Genomic DNA, 11,767 nt, shown 5'->3' on the forward strand with positions numbered 1-11,767 from the left:
AAAGACAGACCAGCCTCGGCAAAGATTGGCCAAAGAAGTGGGTGGTGGCGCTGGGTGTTGAGGAGGTCTGGACAGCATCACCCAGGAGCTGGGAGATCCTCTTGGTGAGGAACGTGTGGCAGGAAAGGCAGCGGCTTCCCACCAGTGAGAGAAGGCTGACCACACCTGCAGACCAGACAACTGTCAGGGCAGTTCCTGGGCAGACAACCCCCTTGCGTGTGTGCTAAGGCACTTCAGTCGTGTCCGACTCTTCGCAATCCCATGGACTGTAGTCCACCAGGCTCCTCTGTCCATGGGATTCTCCAGGCAAGAATCTTGCAGTGGATTGCCATGCCCTCCTCCACGGGTCTTCCCGACTCAAGGATTGAACCCGCATCTCCTTACGTCTCCTGCATCAGAAGGTGGGTTCTTTGCCACTAGCACCACCTGGGAAACTCTTCGGGTCTCCATGCTCCCCCAGACCCACACTTGGTCTCAGGGCTGATGTTCCTTTCCCATCCCTGACCTCGGCATGCACGCCTTTTTCCTCTGCCTCATCAGATAGTTCTTCCATTCCCACACCCAGGCACTGGATCTGATCTCGCCCCACCCTCCTACCTGCCCAGATGTTATCGGTCCAAGTGAGGAGCTGTTGAGCAACTCGACAAACCTGACACCTGATCCAGCCTGGGCTGTGGACAGCCCCCTCCTTCAGCTTCAGGCAGGGAAGGGTGACGACTGCTCAACGGGAAGCCACAGATCTCGCGAGAGCCACCAGCCTCCATGCTTCTCCCAACCCTGCCGGGACCCTGCAGAGAGCCAGTCCAGGAGAAAGGCAGGGGGCACACACCTAGGAGTCTTAGGCCTCTAGAGCAGCGCGCTTACTGTGGGGTTTCTGTACCAGCAGCGGCAGGAGCACCAGGAGCTTGTTGGAGTTGCAAATGCTCAAGCCCCACCCCAGATGTGCAAGATCAGAGATTCTAGGGCGGGGCCCTACAGCCGGCTTTGAGTGAGCCCTCCAGGTGTTCTCACAACCCTTCCAGCATGAGAACCAGCGTCGGGATGGATGGTTTCTGATCGCATCCACTCCTAGTGAAGCCAGGAGGTTTCTCTCCCTGCTGGGCTCACTCACCTTGGCCTCCAGGGAAGAGGCAGGCAGCAGGCACTGAGGGCTGCAACCATAGGTGGTCCTGGAGAACAGGAGTGCTTGGGCAAGATTCCCTCCCAGCGGGCCACACTTGTCGAGTGACAGGGGGAAGACTGTTACTTCGGGCCCTCCCCACCTCCAGAAGCATGGCACCCCTGGCCGACTCCACGTTTCTGGGCACTGGGCTCAGCTCTGCCCACCTCTCCCTTGTTACTCCGTGTGGGGCGGGGGGAAGGGGACCGGATCCGGGCTTCACAGAGAATCATCCCAGTCACACTCACGGGCGGTGGAACACGGTGCGCCGGGCAAGGGGTGGGGGCGGCTGGAGGCGGCCAGATTCTAGACCCTGCGAGGGTGGAAGGCATCAGGAGCGCTGGGCAAGGCCGCCCTCAGAGGCCAGGACTGGAGGGCGGGGCCGAGCGGAGACCCTCTGACCCTGCCCTTTGGCATCTTGGCGGGGTTGCCGCCCACCCTCCCTGCTCCCCCGGTCACTGGGCGCCCCCAATACACTGTCCTGGGCCATCTCGAGGGCCAAACGCCCTCAGTACATCAGGGGGAGTCCTGCCGAGAGCGGGCCCCGACGGAATCCCCAGGGTCTCCAGGTCCCTAGGCTCGGGGGAAGAGTCTCTTCGCCTTCCCCGCAAGAGAGGGCGCACAACCCAGGGAACTGCGGGGCTCTGGCCCCGCCCAGGACCCAGAGGGCGGGCGGCCGAGTACCGAGATGGAGGGTGGGGACACGGAGCAGAGGGGCCGTCTCCGCGCTTCGAGCCCCGCGCTGACCGCCCCCGCGGCGGTCATCTCTGGCTCCCCGCCTCAGCCCGCCCACCGGAAGACATGGAGCCCCGCCTTCCTGCCCACCTCTTCTGGCTTGATTCGCCAATGACCATGCTAGGCTCCTGGGAAGACCCGCCCCGTAGCTCCGAGCAAGCCCGTCCCGCTTTGTGACGGGCACCTCTATGGCCCAGTCAGAGCAGGCCGATCGCGTGAGCTCCGCCCTCCGCTCGGCCTTCGGGCTCTCTTTCCTCAGTCCCTAGGCGGGCGTCCTGTGGGCTGGTCGACCTCCCTGCTGGGAGATTCAGACTTTCCGTGCAGAGTCACGCGAGTGTACACGCCAAGCCCTGCTGTGTGCCTTTGGTGTGAGCTTGTATTCTGAAGGAGTTAAGTTCACGGGAAGTTACAGGGAAATGCCCCTCCCGTTGTTGCGCCAGCATCAGCGTGTTGCGTAGCCAGTGGGCCCTCACCAGGAAGTGGCATTGGTACCATCGGAAAGCTGCTCGGGCGTGTGTGTGTGTGTGTGCGTGTGTGTGTGTGTGTGCGTGCGCCAGTGTTTAAGACACCGTGTGTGTGTGTGCGTGTGTGTGTGTGTGCGCGCGCGCGCGCCAGTGTTTAAGACACCACACTCCCACTGCCAATGGCTTGGGTTCGATTCCTGGATGGGTAGCTAGGATGCTGCATACCTTGCCACACACACACACACACACACACACGTCAGTACATTAATGAAACCATGCAATTTGATAACGGGGTGTGCTTTTTTTAATCACACACTGCCCTTGAGATCCATCCATCTCAATTGGTTTCAGCAGTCAGTTCTCCCTGTGTATTGCTAGCCTTCTTCCTTGGTGTGGGTCAGCCACAGTTGTTCAAGCCTTCACCCACTGTTGCCTGTTTCCACTTTTAGGTTTCTAGAAAAAATCTGCTTTGAACATTTGTATCCAGGCTTTCCTGTGGTCAGAATTTTCCATTTCATTGGCATGAATGCCCAGCAGTGCAAGTGCTGTGTCCTAAGGAAGTGGTCGATTAGCCTTAGAAGAAACTGCCAATTTGCATTCCACTGTGGCTGGACCATTTTACCTTACCACCGTGGATATTTTTAAAGCACATAATTGAAGATTTTTACAAAACATTGTTTTAGGCAAGACTGTTAACAATTCTGTTTCTCACCTCTAACTATATTCTTCTATGGGATCACCTACATAGTTCCTCACTCAGGTTAAAAAAACACACACCCTGTATATTCAGTGTGATTTTAACTGCAATAATATATCTGCAAAAGTCTTCCTTGTCACTACACAAAAGTCTAGCTCATGTCATCTCTGGCCACAAGGTACTGAACAGAACACATGTACAATAGTTTACATAACAAATCCCCAACTGATGTAGTATAACTTTTTCTGTTCTTCTTGTTTGTTTGTTAGCACCTCTGAAGATTTGAAAATCTCCCTCAGGATAGATATTACCTTTAAGTGGAACTACCAGGTCAAAACCTATGGGCATTTACCATGTTTATTGATACTAAGCAGTTGCCTCCCCAAAAGACCCTGATTGGCATATAGCAGGGCTGTTAGCCCTGTGCTCCATATGTTGCAGAGATTTTCTCTCAGTCTCTCTCTAAAGAGCTCAGTTTCTTCTTGAATGTGTTACTAAAGTGAGTGAAGTTGCTCAGTCGTGTCTGATTTTTTGTGACTCCATGAACTGTAGCCTACCAGGATCCTCCATCCATGGGATTTTCCAGGCAAGAGTACTGGAGAGGGTTGCCATTTCCTTCTCCAGGGGATCTTCCCGACCCAGGGATCGAACCTGGGTCTCCCACGTTGTAGGCAGACACTTTACCATCTGAGCCACCAGGGAAGTTACTACAGAGGTTTAGTCAAAAAGAGCAAAGCTCATGTCATCATCAGAGTCTTCAGATTCTTTTTTCTTTCTTTCTTCTTCTCAGCTGGGGCAGCAGTGGTGGAGGGGGCAGGACCTTATGGTGGTGCAGCACCAGTTGTTGGGACAGGTCCACCAGCCCCCACATGGCAGATGAAGCTGCCGATGCTGACACTGGCCAAAGCCTTTACAAACAAGCCTGGCCAGAAAGGGTCAACATTTACACTGGCTGTTTTAACGAGGGCACTGATCTTATCCTCTGTGACCATCACCTCACTGGGCAGAATGAGGGCTGAGTAGGTGCAAGGAAGCTCCGAGACAGAAGCCACAGTGTGGGTGAGTGCTCCGTGGGGCTGCTGGCTCAGTGCTAGTCGCGAGATGAAGTGAGGGCCTCACCCCAAAATGGCCTTGGCTTCTCAGAAGAACCAAGTACCTTTGGGGCTGTGGAAGAAAGGGATCTCTCTTTTTTGGCTGCACAGCATGGCATGCCAGATCTTAATTCCCAGACCAAGAATTGAACTGAGCCTGTCCCCTGCAGTGGAAGCATGGAATCTTAACCACTGGACCACTGTGGGATTCCCGTCTCTTGTCTCAAAAGACTAGGCCAGCTGGTTTCGGCTGTCAAGTAGTTATACAGTTTTATGTGACCAAATTATTAAACTCTGGATTGATGATTTCTGGGTTGTGTATCTTGGGCACAAAGTTTTCCTGCCTCAAGTGAGGAGAGTCAGGTGACTCAGGGCAGAAGTTCTAAGTTCCCACACCCAATGCTTCGTGGACCCAGGCTGTCTGATTCTTGCTGTGCTGCTGGCCCCACTACTGTGTGTGTGTGTGTGTCGGGGGGTGGTCCTATGATCTCAGGCTAGGTAGGCTGGGACTGGGGCCAGTGCCTCTTAGACACCCAGCCCCTCCTGGAATGCCAGGTCAGTTGGGGAAAAGACGAGGAATCACATACTGAGAAGAGTGTATTATATTATTTAAATGCATAGGTGGCCCGCAGGTGAGCAATCCAGATCCATGGGGAAAGCACAAATAAGAACTGAGAATCCACCTAAAACCATTGCTCTTGAAAGGTCACCTGCATAATAAGAAGGAGGGACAAGGCTGTAAAAGGAACTAGGTCCATCCCAGTATACATCTGAGTGAGCAGGAGAACCGGTCCCCATCATCTACAAGCAGGGGCTTCCATCCCTCTGCCACACACATTGGGGTTCAACAAACCACTGGCTGAGGGAGGCTCCCCCCGACCCGCGGCACTGTGGTCATACTGCCGGGCTCAAGGCAGAGCGAATGTTCCTAAAAGGGACACCTCACCCCTGGCTTCCCACTCAGGACTCCCAGAGGGCCGGCTGAAGACAGGTCTGCTATCTCATGTTGAAAACACCACCCATCCTCATGGAATGCTGGCAGGTCCCTCAGAGAGAGGAGTGGCCCTGTTACATCCCCAGGGCATCACTGTCAGAGGCCAGATGATATAATTTTCGGTAAGGACTGGGAGTGTCTGCTACGTGCCTGGACTCATCCATCCGAGCCTCGTGGCGGCTCTAGGAAGTTGGTAGCATGTCACCCCCTTCTCCAGATGAGCAAATGAGGACAGGAAGGCTTGAGCAGCTTGTTTTGAATCTCTAGCTAGCAGGAGGGAAGGGTGGATAGGGACATTGGCCTCTAAGCCTGACCTCCTTTTGCAGGATGTGAAGTGAAGTGAAAGTCTCTTAGTTATGTCCAACTCTGTGCGACTCAGTCCATGGAATTCTCTGGGCCAGAATACTGGAGTCAGTAGCTCTTCCATTTCCCGGGGATCTTCCCAACCCAGGGATTGAACCCAGGTCACCCGCACTGCAGTTGGATTCTTTACCACCTGAGCCACTAGGGAAGCCCAAGAATACTGGAGTCGGTAGCCTATCCCTTCTCCAGTGGATCTTCCCAACCCGGGAATCAAACCGAGGTCTTCTGCATTCCAGATGGATTCTTTACCAACTGAGCTCTCAGGGAAGCCCTTTTGCAGGCTATGCTCTCCATATGGCTCCCAAGGAGGTTCCTGGGGCATTGTATCACACATCAGCTTGTCTTGAAAGCATCGGAGGTGAGTCCCACTGAATATCCCCGGTCCTTGGATCAGTCTATAAAGGAAGGAGGTGAGAAAGAGAAACACCTGTACTCTTGTGCCTAATCGGGGGGACTTTGAAACAGACTGACAGTACCTTTGAATTCTCATGAGATCAGAGAGCAGTTCTCATGGATATTTACCAGTCATTTGCATTCCTGTGATAGAAGGCTACTGCAACTCCCCAAATCTTCACTAGCCTCCGAGACACACCAAAAGAGACACACACGGTGGGAGGTGGGAGGGAAGTTCAAGAGGGAGGGGGACATATGTATACCTATGGCTGATCCATGTTGATGTACAACAGAAACCATCGCAGTATTGTAAAGCAATTATCCTCCAATTAAAAATAAACTTAAAAAAGTAGATACACAAGAAGGAATTAACAAGATAAGACAAATTCTTAAAGTCTAGGCAGAATTTAAAACTAAAAAATAACTTTAGACATTAGAAACAAAACCACAGTCTTTGAAATAAAAATCTCAGCTGATGAATCAAACCACAGGTAGATGACTCGGAAGATGACAAGGCAGTGACCTTGAGGAGAGATGGCCCAGGCTTCGTGGCCCCTCATCCTGGCTTCCGGGCTTCCGATGACGTCAACCCCTTCCCTTCTTGCCCTGGGTCTGGGGCGGCAGCTGATTCCTGTACTCGCTGCGTGCCTTCAGCCCTCCAAGCCATCCCTGAGTGACCACCTATGCTTGAGGTTCTCATGACCTGTGGGGTCTCAGTAGTCACCATGCTGCCCCCGCGCTCAACTGGGGTGAAGGGCCAAGGGCAGCAAGTGCCCAAGGAGCCAGAGTGGCTGCTACCCTGAACTGTCATGGAGGGAATGCCGGGAACCAAGGCTGGGCTGTGCAGTGACTACAGTGTCCCTGGGAGGAAACTGACAAGGATACCTGCCTTAACCTCTCGGCTCAAGTCACAGGATGACAGCCACAGCTCTTCCATGGCAGCCTGTTAATTCCCGTGCCTGCAGGGCTGACAGGGCTGGAAATCAAACACAGCATTCCTCCATGTCAGTTGCAGAATGCCCAGGTCGCTTGAATTCCCAGCCTGTCTGCATTTCCTAGGTGAAAGGCAGGGCACTGCGTAGATGTCAGTTCAGTTCAGTTCAGTCGCTCAGTCGCGTCCAACTCTGCGACCCCATGAATCGCAGCACGCGAGGCCTCCCTGTCCACCACCAATTCCCGGAGTTCACTCAAACTCATGTCCATCACGTCAGTGATGCCATCCAGCCATCTCATCCTCGGTCGTCCCCTTCCCCTCCCGCCCCCAATCTCTCCCAGCATCAGAGTCTTTTCCAATGAGTCAACTCTTCGCATGAGGTGGCCAAAGTACTGGAGTTTCAGCTTTAGCATCATTCCTTCCAAAGAACACCCAGGACTGATCTCCTTTAGAATGGACTGGTTGGATCTCCTTGCAGTCCATGGGACTCTCAAGAGTCTTCTCCAACACCACAGTTCAAAAGCATCAATTCTTCGGCACTCAGCTTTCTTCACAGTTCAACTCTCACATCCATACATGACCACTGGAAAAACCATAGCCTTGACTAGATGGACCTTAGTTGGCAAAGTAATGTCTCTGCTTTTGAATATGCTATCTAGGTTGGTCATAACTTTCCTTCCAAGGAGTAAGCATCTTTTAATTTCATGGCTGCAATCACCATCTGCAGTGATTCTGGAGCCCCCCAAAATAAAGTCTGACACTGTTTCCACTGTTTCGCCATCTACTTCCCATGAAGTGATGGGACCAGATGCCATGATCTTCGTTTTCCTAATGTTGAGCTTTAAGCCAACTTTTTCACTCTCCTCTTTCACTTTCATCAAGAGGCTTTTTAGCTCCTCTTCACTTTCTGCCATAAGGGTGGTGTCATCTGCATATCTGAGGTTATTGATATTTCTCCTGGCAATCTTGATTCCAGCTTGCGCTTCTTCCAGCCCAGCGTTTCTCATGATGTACTCTACATATAAGTTAAATAAGCAGGGTGACAATATACAGCCTTGACGTACTCCTTTTCCTATTTGGAACCAGTCTGTTGTTCCATGTCCAGTTCTAACTATTGGTTCCTGACCTGCATATAGGTTTCTTAAGAGGCAGGTCAGGTGGTCTGGTATTCCCATCTCTTGAAGAATTTTCCACAGTTGATTGTGATCCACACAGTCAAAGGCTTTGGCATAGTCAATAAAGCAGAAATAGATGTTTTTCTGGAACTCTCTTGCTTTTTCGATGATCCAGTGGATGTTGGCAATTTGATCTCTGGTTCCTCTGCCTTTTCTAAAACCAGCTTGAACATCAGGGAGTTCACGGTTCACGTATTGCTGAAGCCTGGCTTGGAGAATTTGAGCATTACTTTACTAGCGTGTGAGATGAGTGCAATTGTGCAGTAGTTTGAGCATTCTTTGGCATTGCCTTTCTTTGGGATTGGAATGAAAACTGACCTCTTCCAGTTCTGTGGCCACTGCTGAGTTTTCCAAATTTGCTGGCATATTGAGTGCAGCAGTTTCACAGCATCATCTTTCAGGATTTGAAACAGCTCAACTGGAATTCCATCACCTCCACTAGCTTTGTTTGTAGTGATGCTTTCAAGGCCCACTTGATCTCACGTTCCAGGATGTCTGGCTGTAGATGAGTTATCACACCATTGTGATTATCTTGGTGGTGAGGATCTTTTTTGTACAGTTCTTCTGTGTATTCTTGCCACCTCTTCTTAATATCTTTTGCTTCTGTTAGGTCCATACCATTTCTGTCCTTTATTGAGTCTATCTTTGCATGAAATGTTCCCTTGGTATCTCTAATTTTCTTGGAGATCTCTAGTCTTTCCCATTCTGGGTTTTCCTTTATTTCTTTGCATTGATCACTGAGGAAGGCTTTCTTATCTCTCCTTGCTATTCTTTGGAACTCTGCATTCAAACGCTATATCTTTCCTTTTCTCCCCTGCTTTTCGCTTCTCTTATTTTCACAGCTATTTGTAAGGCCTCCCCAGACAGCCATTTTGCTTTTTTGCATTTCTTTTCGGTGGGGATGGTCTTGATCCCTGTCTCCTGTACAATGTCATGAACCTCAGTCCATAGTTCATCAGGAACTCTGTCTATCAGATCTAGTCCCTTAAATCTGTTTCTCACTTCCACTGTAAGGGATTTGATTTAGGTCATACCTGAATGGTCTAGTGGTTTTCCCTACTTTCTTCAATTTATGTCTGAATTTGGCAATAAGGAGTTCATGATCTGAGCCACAGTCAGCTTCTGGTCTTGTTTTTGCTGACTGTATAGAGCTTCCCCATCTTTGGTTGCAAAGAATATAATCAATCTGATTTTGGTGTTGACCAGCTGGTGGTGTCCATGTGTAGAGTCTTCTCTTGTGTTGTTGGAAGAGGGTGTTTGCTATGACCAGTGCATTCTCTTGGCAAAACTCTATTAGTCTTTGCCCTGCTTCATTCCCCATTCCAAGGCCAAATTTGCCTGTTACTCCAGGTGTTTCTTGACTTCCTACTTTTGCATTCCAGTCCCCTATAATGAAAAGGACATCTTTTTTGGGTGTTAGTTCTAAAAGGTCTTGTACGTCTTCATAGAACCATTCAACTTCAGCTTCTTCAGCGTTATGGGTTGGGATATAGACTTGGATTACCATGATATTGAATGGTTTGCCTTGGAAATGAACAGAGATCATTCTGTCGTTTTTGAGATTGCATCCAAGTACTCCATTTCGGACTCTTCTGTTGACCATGATGGCTACTCCATTTCTTCTGAGGGATTCCTGCCCGCAGTAGTAGATATAATGGTCATCTGAGTTAAATTCACCCATTCCAGTCCATTTTAGTTCACTGATTCCTAGAATGTCGACGTTCACTCTTGCCATCTGTTTGACCACTTCCACTTTGCCTTGATTCATGGACCTAACATTCCAGGTTCCTATGCAATATTGCTCTTTACAGCATTGGACCTTGCTTCTATCACCAGTCACATCCACAGCTGGGTAGTTTTTGCTTTGGGTCCATCCCTTCATTCTTTTTGGAATTATTTCTCCACTGATCTCCAGTAGCATGTTGGGCACCTACTGACCTGGGGAGTTCCTCTTTCAGTATCCTATCATTTTGCCTTTTCATACTGTTCATGGGGTTCTCAAGGCAAGAATACTTAAGTGGTTTGCCATTCCCTTTTCCAGTGGACCACATTCTGTCAGACCTCTCCACCATGACCCACCCATCTTGGGTGGCCCCACATGCCATGGCTTAGTTTCATTGAGTTAGACAAGGCTGTGGTCCTAGTGTGATTAGATTGACTAGTTTTCTGTGAGTATGGTTTCAGTATGTCTGCCCTCTGATGCCCTCTTGCAACACTTACCATCTTACTTGGGTTTCTCTTACCTTGGGCGTGGGGTATCTCTTCATGGCTGCTCCAGCAAAGCACAGCTGCTGCTCCTTATCTTGGACGAGGGGTATCTCTTCACCACCACCCCTCCTGACCTTGAACGTGGAATAGCTCCTCTTGGCCCTCCTGCACCCACGCAGCCACCACTCCTTGGACATGGGGTTGCTCCTCTCAGCCGCCACCCCTGGCCTTGGGCGTGGGGTAGCTCCTCTTGGCCGCTCCTGCACCGTCACAGCCTGGCACTCAGCTCACCTCAGGTAATTGTCTTCGTGTGGGTGCGGGCTTCCTAGCCGTCCAAGGGGCTCCTCGAGTGGGCAGTCCGGGTGCGGTCACCTCAGCGACCTCCCCCAGAATCAGGCTTCAGGCCGGCGCCTGTGCAGCCTTCCACTGCGTGGATGAGTGGGGCCTTAAAACCGAGACTTGGGATATTTGTTTGCCCTCAGTGGAAGCTGACAGTCCCGCAGAGCCTCCCTTGCTGACGGAAGTAGCTTGCCCAGCTGTGTCTGGGATGCTGGTGTTCTGTCCTTTGAGGACTGTGTCATTACCTCACCTGGTGCCAATGCCTTGCAAGGGGACACCAATTGTCCTCCAGACCCTCTGCCACCATGTCCTGTTGCCACGAGACCCATAGTGAAGTGAGTGAAGTCAAAGTCGCTCAGTCATGTCTGACTCTTTGCGACCCCATGGACTATATTGTCCATGGAATTGTCCAGGCCAGAATACTGGAGTGGGTAGCTTTCCCTTTTCCCGGGGATCTTCCCAGCCCAGGGATCAAACCCAGGTCTCCTGCATTGCAGGTGTATTACCAGCTGAGCCACAAGGGAAGCCCTTTAGACCACTAAGTGGGGTCCGATTACTGCATGACCCAGGGGACAGGGATACAGTAAGGGTGGGGGGCTCTCCACTACACTCCTCCCTTATTGCTTGAGTGGCCGGCCTGCAAGTTTTCTGTTTGTTCTTCTCAGTAAGCAGGGAACCCTGTAGGGATCATTTCAGGATTACTGGGTGTCAGGCACCCCGTTTTTCATCCTGCATATGGCCCAGCAAGGTATTGTGCCACAGTAGGGAGATAGAATGTAACTGTCTTCCTCTCTGGTGGCTGGTAAAGCTGTCCTCGGGGAGGCATGTCTGTAGGTGGGCGTGCCCCAACTGGAGGACTCCACTCCCAGACCCCAACTCTCCAAGTGGTATCACTTTCTCTGTCCTTTTATGTCCGGGAGGGCTTGTGCTGCACACCTTTGCCACCAGCCTTTTGTGCACCTTCATGCATATCTGCCACCACGCCCCCACCCCACCAGTCCACCCCTACCTCAACCAACCTCAGCTTCCTGTTCTCTAGGGCCATACCTCTTGCTCTCTGCCAGCTGTCAGCTCTTGGTTGGGAGCACTGTCCTTATTCGGCTTGCTTCTGGGGACCCAGGCCACTGCAAGCCTATCTCTGCTTTGGGGGCCTAGGCTGCAGCCTCACGCCATCAGATTCACCCCTTTCAGGGAGGCCCCACCCCCTAGGGTGGT

The 11,767-nt window shown here is 51.4% G+C and overlaps 1 long non-coding RNA gene and 1 pseudogene across 1 annotated transcript; both read right to left on the minus strand.

Moving 5' to 3' along the window:
* Positions 1–3,702: 3,702 nt before the first annotated feature.
* On the minus strand, positions 3,703–4,260 carry LOC138930771 (large ribosomal subunit protein P1 pseudogene; annotated as a pseudogene).
* Positions 4,261–4,730: 470 nt separating this feature from the next.
* LOC138930359 (uncharacterized) lies at positions 4,731–11,737 on the minus strand. Its single transcript, XR_011446168.1, has 2 exons — positions 10,249–11,737; positions 4,731–5,898 (listed from the first exon to the last, which is right to left on the minus strand). It is a non-coding gene; the product is annotated as an uncharacterized lncRNA (long non-coding RNA).
* Between the last annotated feature and the right edge of the window lie 30 nt (positions 11,738–11,767).

This window comes from Ovis canadensis, chromosome X (assembly GCF_042477335.2).
Source record: "Ovis canadensis isolate MfBH-ARS-UI-01 breed Bighorn chromosome X, ARS-UI_OviCan_v2, whole genome shotgun sequence".
NCBI classification, from domain to species: Eukaryota; Metazoa; Chordata; class Mammalia; order Artiodactyla; family Bovidae; genus Ovis; species Ovis canadensis.